Here is a 12,823-nt window from a genome sequence, read left to right on the forward strand (position 1 = left end):
AAAAAAAAAAAAAAAAAAATCCTGCAGATTACAAATTCCCAAACTCTCAGACCCTACCCCTAGAAAGACTGACTTAAACCTAAAATCTTTTCTTCCTCTTTTCCCACTTCTTCCGTCTTTTTTCTCCTCTTTCTTCCTTTTTTCCTCCCACTGATCTTGGAAACCCTAGGATGAAGAGCTGTTTTCACTGACCTTGTCACTCTTTTCTAGCTGTCTTCTCAGGTAACTTTTGTCTAAGCAGAGATAGAACCCACGAGGAGTTTAAAAATCCATTGGGAGTGAAGTGATTCTGCAATGGGACATTTCTGGATGCGTTAGGAAGAGATACAGGCAAATGTTTTACTTCAATTAAAAAATGGCCTTATTTCATCATCCCACTGTCTTCTCTTTCTCCTCCTGCTCCTTCTCCTCTTCCTCCTTCTTTGATTTCTCTTCCTTTTCTACTTTGTAGTCCCCCTCCTCTTTTGGTTAGGTTAGGCAGATATTCTTTTCTTCTCTCACTATGCAGCCCTGTTTATGTTTAAGAAGATGAAGGAGGTACATGTTAACTGCTAACAGAACTCACTGACCAGGAGTAAATTACCTTTCTTATTTCTGAAGATGGGAATTTAGACAAGATATACAATAGTGGAGGAATTCAGTAGCACAAAATGTTCACATCCTAGCAAGGGCACATTCCTCCCCATCCCAATCCACCCCATGATGGGAACAGGCAAACAGAGCGGTCCACAGTGTCTTGTAGGGGACGGTGACTCTTAGCATATCATTTTAAAATAGAATAATTCTAGTCTTAATGCACACCTCAAAATGTGTCTTGAGAAACATCCCAGAGGGGTTGTAAAGAGTTAACTTTGCAGTCCTGACTTAGCCCTGGAATGCTTTTCCAAAGACAAAGAATGCCAGGGCCTAGATAACCATCTATGACCTTGCCTGGGTTCTTTCATCCTTTCCCTGGCCCTAGATAAACATTGTAACCATAAAGGAAATGTATGGTTATCTAAAGGGGGACATATAAAACAGAGTACAGAAAGTATATATCCTTGTGGTTGGGCTCATGACCGAAGCCTGACCCTGTTATGTGGCACAAGAAAAACAACATGTGGCCAAGGCTACAACATTCTAATCTGTTACCATCGAAACCAAAAATGTATATAAGCTGGGAACAAAGGCAGGTCCACGCCCACTTCCCTGACTTGCAAGTCGGGATGAGAAGTGACCGGTCTAAATTAAAACTTTGTCTGTTCTCATAAAGTTCTTTGGTCTCTTGTGGAATACAGCCCAAATTTTGCCATAACAGTCTCACCAAGTTCAAAGCCATCACACACAGGCACTAAGGAAGAGGCTGCCACAAGACTGTCAAACAGCTCCAGTGGAAACCTCCAGGAACTGGTTAAGGTTCATAACCAGAGCAACTCACAGTGTAGGAAAGGAGAAGCATTTTTTTTTTTAACAGAAAACTGAGGCCAGGTGGAGCCCTCCTCTCCTGATGGAAAGGAAGGAAGGAAGAAGAAAGAGGAGGAGGAGGAGGAGGAGGAAGGACCTCAAGGGCTGCAGTGCATTTATTTATACCCTTGGGAGGTTGAATGAGGAGCAGAATTTTTGATGCAGCCTTTGGGGACTAGATGGGTAATTTAAGAAGTTGCAAACACAGTCAAAGCTATTTACAAGCAAGGCCTTTCATTCTTTTATCAGTGAAGCAAAGCAGCTGCCCTGTGAGTCTTGACACTAATCTGAGCATTGAGATGGCAGTTGGTTAACAACATCCTCTCTCACCATGCCAGGAAATGATGAAAAATGTCTCTATGGACCCTTTTGGGATAAACAGAAGAAAACACTTACTGACATTCAGCTGTTGAAATACAAAGAAAGGAGTTGGGAAAACAGGCTAACCAGCGACCATGGAGTATGAATCCTGACAGTGTTCCTTACTCCCCTCCTTGCAGTGAAAGGTGCTATCCTGGGAGAATAACCTTGGGAAACAAAAGAGAATCGACTTTAAAATGCTATTCCTTTTTCTCGAACATCTTCATCCTCTGTGTTCTCAGTAGGAGCTAGACATCTCTATTGCCTTCTTAGAGAAAACCAACTGGAACCCAACAGGAATCACCAAAGAAGTTCTCAAGTTTTGCTGGTCTGATCATGCATTGCAACACTAAATTGAATCAAGAAGCTGCAGTTCTGAACCGTAAGTCAGTGTTTAGCAATTGATGTAATACACAGGATTTACCAATTATTTGTATCAACACACTCAAAATGAATAATTTGCATTTGTGGATTTGTTCTCCTCTCGTGTGTACACTATGTGCTGGGAATACTAAAGAGCGAATGTGCTATCTTTGCTCAGTCTTTCACTTACTGATGGGCCACTTCACTGCTACTGGCTCATGCATCATTCTGCAGTCAGTACAAGCGTATTACAGTTAATACCACTGTGAGGAATGGATTCCTCCATTGCTCTGCCTCCAGGGTCCCAAACCTAAGCAGGAAGAAGTCCTATTTTTATACAAGAAAATTTAGATAAATATTGAGTAATAAAATAAATTGATTCAAAACATGTTCTCACCTGACATATTTTAATAGTCTATACTATGATATATCCATTGTGATAATCAGCTTATAGAATATGATCATGTCCAAGATCTTGTAGAGCATGAAAAACCCTGTTAAAAAAAAAAAATAGTAACTGAGCTAAAATCTCATAGAACTATAGAGGCAGGTCCTAGAGATTAGTTTTCTCATTCTAGCTAAACCTAATGGTAGTTGACCTTGGAATCTCCAACCTCCAGAACTGTGAGAAATAAATTATTATTTATAAATGACTCAGGCATTTTGTTACAGCAGCACAGATAGACTAAGACATGTTCTCAGCCTATTTGGCTAATTTCATCTTGTTTAATTGGAGCTGGAAATTTTTTCTTCCTTTGACTAGTGATCTTTCCAACCAAGAGAGCTTCACTAGCCAAACAGCCATGTTGAGGAGTTGGGGTGCTTTACCCATTCATGGTAATTCTTTTTTTTTTTTTTTTTTTTCTGAGGCAGAGTCTCGATATATAGTGCAGGCTAGCCCTGAACTCACAGTCATCCTCCTGCCTCAGACTCATGCTAATTCTTTACAGGTCTTCAGGACCTGCCATCCATCCATTTATTGGACCCTGTCTAGGTGACTATGGCAGAGACTGTCACTTCCCTGGGGGATGTTGTCCTGGCTTTATCTCTATGGCTTTCCAAGTTTGGGATCTAACCTCTTCTCTTCCAGACATTCTGTTCAAATTAGTGGCTACCTGATGTTTTTCACTAATTCATACACTCACTGAATAAGTACTAGGGCCAGACACTGAACTAGGTCCTGATCTGCTATTGATTTCTACAGCACAGTCATGGTGCCTGACACCCAGAAGATACTCAGTGAAGTATTTGTAAATTAATGTGTTGATGATAAGACAGATGGTATAACAATGAAAATTGTTGTTTGAACATGGTACCCTGATACCCATAAAACAATCGTGCCCTTCATGTTTCCATGTAATTTGCCAAATTGCTTTTTGCTTCAAGGAATTATTTACAAAATGAAAATCAAGAAATGAAAAATGGAAAGGACAACAGAGAGACTTTATGTTGCTCAAGGAGAAAAAAAGAATGGGAATGATTAATTATAAAGGACGAGTAATAATATTCTAGAATTGTGACTGTAAAAAACAGAAATAATGTCTTAAGGGAAAAAATAAGAGGAGAATAAAATTTGTACTTGGGAAATAACTATGTGCTGAGAATGTCCTTGGATTGAAAAACTTGGAGAAACAGACACTCCAACTATCAATCAATAATCAAGAATATGATGTCAGCCTAATTTTTAATTTTAACATTTTAAAACTTATTTACTCTTCTGTGGATTGTGCATTTATGAGTATTTGCTGTAGAAAAGGTAAAAGACATGAATGAACTGTGAACGGCACCACAAAGCAGGAAAGACAAGCGTTTGAGGACGGGTTTGATGGGAGCCGCATTCTGAACCAGCACAAACAAGTCTCTGTCAGCTTACTGACAGTGAACTGATTACAAAGCTGACCAGTGGAAAAAGCTCCCTGCTGCCAAGTTAGTCATTGGAACTCTGATTAGAAGGTGACGATTTGGTGGTGGGTACAACTTCAGAGACTCGTTAAAGTTAGAAGGGAAAAAATATTACAAAGAAAGAGAAGGTGGTAGATCACTTAATTAGTCTCAGTCTCCCTGAACAACAAAATGGTCCTCAGTCTCCAGTTTGCCTACATATTCCCAAACTCTCCCAATGATCAGTGACAATAGCTTCTAAATACAGTGGACATTTTTCAGAACTGATCTTTTTATTTATTTATTCTTTATTTTTTGGTTTTTTTTTCCGGTACCAGGAGTCAAACTCATGACCTTGCGCTTGCCAGGCAGGCACTGTGCCGCTGAGCTAAATCCCCAGCCCCTTTCAGAACTGATCTTAGTGCTGTATTGGCAGCATTTCTCATTACCGACTGTCCCTCCTTCCATGACAAGTTTTTTCCTTTCTACCTTGCTGCTTGCCCCTTTTTATTCTCCCTGTCCTTTAACTTGGGAGGTTTGCTCCTATATTTTCCCCTCACCTTTTGAATGCAATGTATCATTTATTGTCTGACGACAGAGATCCTCTGGACGCTGATGGCCCTCAAACCTAGCTCTAGCCAGAGTTTTCTGGACTTAGACATCCAATGGTTCACTGATTGTCTTCGCTTGAATGGGAACCAGGCATCTGTAACTCGACACTTTCAAGCTGAGCCCTCTGGTCCCCTCCCAACACCGGCCTCCCGTTCCTGCTCAGTGAACAACCAGTAGCTCAGCCAGGCAACCTAGCCATACTCTTATTTTTGCCTTGATTACATAGTAGCTTCTTAATTTATTTCTCTCATTCTGACCATAACTGCAAATTTGCCTGAAACCAATCTTATCACACTATCTCTACTGAATGTACTTCCATGGCTTCTCCTAATTTTTAGGATAAGGATAAAACTCCTAGTTAAAGGAAGCACCCTGGGAAATAAGTCCCTACTGTGTTCCTTTAAACATACAATCTTCAATTACTTGCTCAGTGCTTTAATCAGGAAACACTGGTTATATTAGTGGCAATGGAATATCCATTTATATCAAAGGAATTGGTCATATGTATGAACTATAACACAGCATCTTTATATATATCTGTATGTATATATATATATATGGAATCTTGCTCTAAATAATAATATGTCATGTAACTTCCTCTTTGTATTTTCATTTTGTGGTTAACTTTCTATATTATTTATTTATTTAGGCTTTTTGAGACAGGGTCTTGCTATGTAGTTCAGGTTGGCCTTGAACTCATGGTGATCCTCCTGCCTCAGCCTCCCAAGTGCTAGGATTGTAGGGATGTACCAGTTTCTGGCTCAGTCATCAAACATTCTTCTCCCATATCATTTGAATGACTGCACAGCATTTAGTTTATTTTTAAGTGTTAAGCTTTCCAAACTTACATATGCACAAGTGAAAAATCAAATTCGTATCAATGGGTGTATAATAACATAGCATTCTGTGGCAACCGCCCCACCTCAGCTATAGTCTCTCAGAAGTAGCCATTTAAGAACATGTTAGCTATTAATTCTTCTAATTTATCTCTACCTTTCCAAACAATGTATGTATCCTGTTTTAAAAAATTGGTTTATCTATTTTGTTTATTGACTTGTCCATCTTACATAGTCAATCATTGAACAAATATCTACTGATCACCTATTATGTACCAGGCACTGTTTCAGGCATTAAGAATCCAGCAAAAAAGCAAGGCAATTCCATGCCATGAAACTTGAATTCTAGGAGAAAGAGAAAAATCAAGGCACTAGGTAAAACAATATAATATACTGCTGTGTATTATCCAGAAATTTAGGCAGTGATAGAAAATTGCCTGACGGACTTTTCTGATAGACTAGTCCAGACAGATTTTTCTAAGGCAGCATCTGAGTTGATCCCTGAATGATGAGAAGAGCCTGTAGTGTGAATATCTGAACACAGGAGGGATGAGCTATTTTTAATTAGGGTATTATTTGGACACAGATAACAGAGATATTATAATAATAGCTTAAGCAAATGAAGTTTATCTTTTTGCCTCTTACAGAAAGGAGCCTGAGTGCAGGCCACTCAGGGTCCAAGCTCGTTTCATCTTCTTGCTTCTCCAACCTCTCATCTGAATGGACCTAGACAGTCCAACCACATCTGTGTTCCAAACCTCAGTGGAAGAGGAAGGAGCACACTCAGAAATTTCCCACCTCTTTTGCTCACATATTTTGGGCCAACCTTTGTCACACAGATGCATCAAGCTTCAAGAGAAACTTAAAATGTAGTTTCTAGTGTGGGCAGCCTGTAATAGTTAGGGTTCAGTAAAGGGACAGATCATTCATTGTGAAGGAGATAAACATATGAATATGTATATGTGGTATATAAAGGATTTACTAAGTAGGCAAGTAGGCTTACAGTGGCCACCTAGAGCTCACTGCAAAGTCTGGTGAGAGTCTATGTCAGTAGGCCAAAGGGTCTGTGTTGGAAGACCTGTGTCTATACTGGAAGCCTGAAGGAACTAGAGACAAATGTTCCAAGGCCATGCCAAAGACCAAAGCTCCTCTAAAGAAGCAAAAGAGAAGACTTCCTTCTTCTTTCCTTTTTTATACTACCTTGGCTACAAGCCTATTGGTTTGTGCTACCCACATCCAGGGTGGGTCTTTCTTCTTCAGTCTGTGATCTACATGTGAGCCATCCACAGACACACCCAGAAGTGCTCTCTGCTAATCTGCGAGTTGTTTCAGAGTCCAGTCAAGTTGACATCACAATTAATTAGCACAATCCACCCCTTGTCGACTTGACAATCAAACACGTTTCCTTAACCCATACTTAGTTTCCAAACACAATAGCAACTGGGATGAGGGAAAGAAGAAAAAGAAAGAAAGAACTAAGGCTATATATATATCTGGGATAAGTGTACTGTTGATGTCTGATTGTTTATTGAAAGAAACAGTTAATACTTAAATTTTTTTATATTTTGACAATTTTGCATACTTGTATCTGGTAATCTGAGCAACTGATAGGAAGACAACAATGTGCAATATCACAACCATGGTGAATTCCTACCATCTTGTCTAGCGAAACTGTATTATCTCTAATTTTTTTAAAGTATTGTTTTCTTATTCTCTTTAATGGTTTGATCAATCTTCCATTCTTACATCTGGTAATCTGAGCAACTTTGTTGAAGATAACAATATGTAATATAACAATTGCTGTTATTTCTTATCATTTGGTTTGAAGCCCTGTAACATTTTTAATGTTCTTGCTTTTTTTGTTTGTATTTTGCTATTGTTCTTCTTTTACTATCTCTTTAAAATAAAAAAAACCACAATAGCAAATTCATAATTGTACCTAACATGGTATGAATATTCTGCATAAAACCCACACTACCTTAATTCCCAGTATAGAAGGCAGTTTTTCTTTGAGTGATGCTTACTCTTCTAATGTTTTATAACTTAAATATTATAATGCAGATATAATCATACTTAGAAACCAATATTAAGTCTATTAACAGTATGTTACAAAGACAGAAAATATCCAGGTGTGGCAGCACATGCCTATAATCCCAGAATTTGGGAGGCTGAAGCAGGAGGATTGCCACAAGTTCAAGGATAGCATGAATTACATACAGCAACCCTGTCTCCAAAAAAAAAAAACCTAAGAAAGAAAACAATATATATGTATATACGTGTGTAAATGTGTATATATATGAACACATGTATACATTAATTGATATGTTTACATGCACAAGCATATTAATAATATAGGAGAAAAAATTACTACCTTTGTTTCTGTAATGAGTCATGCAGTTGTAGCTGGTATTTATAAGTACCTTCTTCTACTACCCATTCTGTATTCTCCTTATCTTCAGCAAGTACTTCAACAGGCCTTGGTTCTTATCTAGTGGGATGCCCCATACCTTCCCTCCTGAAAGTACTGGGCCATTTGTCATCCTGCCTGGATTGGGTGGTTGTACTTTCCTATTGATCTTAATGAGAGGGCATGGAAACACTAAGGGATACCCTAAGAGGTCTTCTGCACTACAAATATGTTCTTCCTCTCCTCCATTGTAGAATAATAGTCCAACTTCCCCTTGGTAGTCTGGATCAATCACTCCTGCCAATACCATAACTCCCTTTTTTAGCTTGGGTACTCAGGGGCATGAGGAACCTAAAACAACCAAGTCTTAGCTTCCAGTTCAGTGGCATCATTATTGTGCTTCCTTATACAAGCCTTCTCAACTCTGGAATTAAGACTTCTAGGCCAGCAAAGGACTTCCTGTGGTAACAGGAAGTAAAAATTTTGCTAGTAGGTCACCAGGGTAATAGTGAGTAGTACCATTCCCATGTCCACCCCTTGATTCCTGGGCCTGTGAATCCTGGCTATGGGAGAAACAGTGCCATATTGGGGATGCTGATTCAAACCATATACTACAGCCTTCTGGAGAATCTTCCCCAGGCCTGCCAGGTATTGTCACTTAGCTGGCATTGTAATCACATTTCCCAAAGGCTATTTCACCTTTCTATCAAATCAGCCACTTCTGGATAATGTAGAACATTGAAAGGCCAGTGAATGTCATGAGCATAAGCCTACTGTCTCACTTCTTTGGCCATGAAATATGCTCCTTGCTCAGAGCAATGTTGTGTGGAATACTATGACAGTGGATAAGGCATTCCTTAAGTCCATGGATGGTAGCTTTGTCAGGAATATCACATATGGGAAAGGCAAATCCATACCCAAAATAATTGTCTACGCCAGTAAGGATAAAGTGGTGCCCTCTCTATGATGGAAGCATTCTAATATAATCAATCTGTCACCAGATCAGAGGCTCATCACCCTTGAGAATGGTCCCATATTGGGGACTCCGTGTTGGTCTCTGCTGCTGATATATTGAACATTCAGCAGTAGGTACAGCCATCTCAGCCTTGATGAATAGAAGTCCATGTTAATGAGCCCATGTACAACTTCCATCCCTTCCACATGGCCACTCTGGCTACACAGAAATTTAGCACTGATAAAAGTCTGAAAGACTGACTTTTAGTAGAGTGGTCAAGACATGCTTTTCTGAGGAGCATCTGAGTGGAGTGTTGAGCCCTGAGTGAAAAGAAGGGCCTGCAATATGAACATCTAAGGGAAGAGCTAAAGAGTATGGTTTTGACACAGGTAACAGAGACATTACACCAATAGCTTAAGCAAACAAAGTCAATTTTTTTGCCTTTTATACTACGCACAGGTCACGCAAGGTCTGGGCTCCTCTGTCTTCTTGCCCCTCCAGCCTCTCGCGTGCATGAGCCCAGTGGCTCAACACATCTAGTTCCTAACAGCAAGGTGGAAGAAGGAGCAGAGCACACACTTTCTCTGTAAGAGTACAACTCAGCAACTTCCCTGCTCACATCTTTTGGGGTATACCAAGCTCCAAGAGAAACTTGAAATGTAGTTTCTATTGTGCGTAGCCATATGGCAAGCTAAAATTCTCTTAATATGAAAGAAAAGAAGAATGGGTAATGGAGACTGATTTATTTTCCACCTAAAAAAACATTTTACATAGAAGAAAGTTCAAGGAGAAAGGCCTTGAGGGGGTGAAGAACTTTACTTGTTTATAGAAGAGAAAGAAAGTCAGTGCCACTGAAAAAAGGTTAAGGAAGGGAAGGGTAGGAGATCAGGCAGGCAACTAGGGAGCCGAAAAGGTAGGAAATTTAAAACCGGAGTGAGGCATTTCACTTTTATTCTAATTGTAATTGGAAGTCACAGGAGAGTGTTTAGCAGAGAACTGAGTTAAACATTCTCTCTTATATTTACCTCTTCCCCTATTCCTTAATAGTATTAGAAAACTACTTCTGATTCATTAAATGATTGCTATTTGCATAATCATGAATATGTAAATATTCTTCATTGCAAAATCAAGATGAATACTACAGTTACACGTCTTTTTTTTGGAGGGGGGTATAGCTTTCAGGGTGTCTCAAGTTAATAATATCCTTTCTTTTTCACATATATAATTATACATACATGCTTTCATTCATCCCAGATTCTCTATCACGTCACCTACCAAGCCATCTAGTTGGACTAGTTTCTTCCTTTTGTCTTCTACTCTTTGGTTAGATCTCTTATCCACTGATGTCCCCCCTTTTATTGTCTGATCCTTGCAGACCTATTTCTTTTTTACAACTTTACTACCATGTTAAGAATGTTGAGAGGAGAAAAATTAGCACGATCTTTCTGCCAATTTAATGGAAACTGTTAACATTTTTTGCTCCTTTTACAACGACTTTAACTTTGTACTATACATTGAAAATGAGACTTCCCTTTAGACATTTTTGAGGCTACAGAAAAGATTAAAATGGCTTTCAATGTTTTTTTAAAAAATTGTGAATAAGTAGCAAAAGGGGTCAATGAGGTATCTCTGCTCTAATAGCGCTATATTTTTCATTATTCACATGCTGACTTTGATATGACCTTTGTCCATCCCAACCTACTGACTCTATAATATGTTATTATTTCTTATTCATGTCTTTATGTATTCCATTAGATCGTTAAAATCTGACATCTCTCTTTTTTGGTTGTTTCTCAACTATTCACCTTATTGTTTTTACTATGCTAGTAAACACTTAAATATTTCTTGGATGTATGAATGCTGTCCACCTGCTCTTTAATAGAAAGGTTTTATTCACAACTATCTTTGGGTTTTTTTCAGATCTAATTGCTATTCTTAGTTTTAGCTCCCCTGTGGATATCCTAACTGTACTTTTAAATTCCACTTTAAATGCTGAAGACTTCCCAGGAGTTCAAGCACTGTCCTCTGTCCGGCAGTGTCCTAACATAATTAGCATTCAATAAATGTTCCCTCAGTGGACATACTAAGTCACCCAACAAAGATTCTGATGAATTAATTTTTATACTCTATATTAAATTTTTTTCCAAATTTCTATCATTAAATATTGAACAGCTGAGAACGCTAGTAGTTACCATGAAGCATTCCTAGCCTAGAAGCAGATATGAAACTAAAGGATATTTAATGTTTTTCCCAAATGTTTATTGGCACAGGAAGGATAATGTAACCAAACCCACCTGTTGCCTCTCGCCCAGGAATTCGGAATGGTGACCAAAACACTGTGCTGAGCTTCTAATGACGCCTGACGTATCTCACCTGCTCTTTGTCAGAAACCTGTTAAAATTTTAATACATGTGAATAAATTATGAGGCCACAACCTGGAATAAGTACAGAGATCCTATATAAACAAAGTTTCAAAGTTATTTTTTGAAACAAAAAGACAAAGTTTCTTGGCTCGTGACATGTGAGTAGCTGGGTTGTTTAAAATACCATGCTTTAAAAAAACCTGATCCTAAACAGGAATTATGTAATTATGGGATTTAGGGCTAAAGGGGACCCAAATAAGTTATCTACTTCATTACTCAACTTTCAGATAAGATCTTTCATAGAATGCTATAACTTTAAAGTCTAAAACTTGGATAAATATTTACATTTTATATATTTACATCAATATTGTGGGCCATGTTTATAAATTACTGTTCATTCAAGGTCATTAAATGTTATCTCCCTGGTATTTAAAAGCCTCCTATTTAAAGTAGTCTATCCTAACTTAAAAAGTTTGTTTGGCTTCCCTTTTGTGATCGGAAGCGGTGACTGTCTTAACTTCTACTGCATACAACTACTTCATGACACCTGGGATGCTGCTATGCATTTGAAGTTTATCCTGGTACTAATTCAGATAATTCCCATTGGAACAAAAGTGCAGGTCTGTCATTATTAAACATCATCACAAAACTTGGTCCAAAACATTAAGAGTAGCATTTCTATAAAACCAAATTAAAGCTAACAGGTATAAAACTGGCTATTTTGTTTAGGTTTAAATAATACATTTTAGAATATTCACTTAATTGAGCTGTCTATATATCGTTCTTTTCCAGATTTAGTGAAAGAGATGTTCAGTGCTAATCATTCATCATTAGAGAAATACAAATTAAAAACTGCAATAGGATACCACTTCATACCTACAAAGATGGCTATAAAATGAAAACAAATTTGGGGGCAGATGTAGAGAAACTGGGATGCTCATACCTTGCTTGTGGGAATGTAAAATTATGCTGCATTTTGGAAAACACTTTGGCATCTCCTCAAAAAGTTTAAAAGCAGTTATCATATGACCCAGGATTCTACTTTTATGTATATTCAAGAGACATGAAATATGTCCACACAAAAATTTATTGCACAAATGATTACTATTACCCACAATAGCCAAAAAGTGGAAACAACCCAAATATCTACCAATAAATAAATGGATAAACAAAAACTTAGCTTTTTCAAATAAAGAATTTTTATTTGGTTATAAAAAGAATGAAGTACTGATAAATACTAAAACATAGACAAACCTTAAACGTATTATGATCAATGAAAACAAGCTAGTCACAAAAGACCATATATGATATGATTCTCTTTAGAGTAAGTGTCTGGAATAGGTAAACCTACAGAGACAGGAAGATTAGTTGTTGCCTAGCACCTGGGGGAAGGCAGGCAAGAGAACACTGAAGAGTGATAGAATGGTTTTCTTTCCAACGATAAAAATGTTCTAAAACTGATTGTGGTGGTGGTTGCACAACTCTATATAATAAAACCCCTCAAATTATATATTCAAATTGGTGAGTTGTATGCATGTGAATTATACCTTGATAAAAATATTTTTAAAACATGAAAAAAAAAGTTTGGCACTCTTTCCATGGA

At 38.0% G+C, this 12,823-nt stretch overlaps 1 protein-coding gene across 3 annotated transcripts in view; it reads left to right on the forward strand.

Annotated features, from left to right (window-relative positions):
- Positions 1-4,364, forward strand: part of Plekhs1 (pleckstrin homology domain containing, family S member 1) — a 52,528-nt gene extending 48,164 nt beyond the window's left edge. The window contains exons 17-18 of one of the 3 annotated variants that reach the window (XR_001234619.1): positions 1,782-2,185; positions 3,553-4,364. The gene's annotated coding sequence lies outside the window, so the exon portion shown is untranslated. Of the gene's footprint in view, positions 1-1,781; positions 3,020-3,552 lie in introns of those variants that run through there. The other 2 variants (XR_001234620.1, XR_001234618.1) reach the window with 2 other exon arrangements.
- The last annotated feature ends 8,459 nt before the right edge of the window (positions 4,365-12,823 follow it).

The sequence above is a fragment of the Chinchilla lanigera genome, unplaced genomic scaffold, assembly GCF_000276665.1.
Source record: "Chinchilla lanigera isolate Chin_1 unplaced genomic scaffold, ChiLan1.0 scaffold00030, whole genome shotgun sequence".
Classification (NCBI taxonomy): Eukaryota; Metazoa; Chordata; class Mammalia; order Rodentia; family Chinchillidae; genus Chinchilla; species Chinchilla lanigera.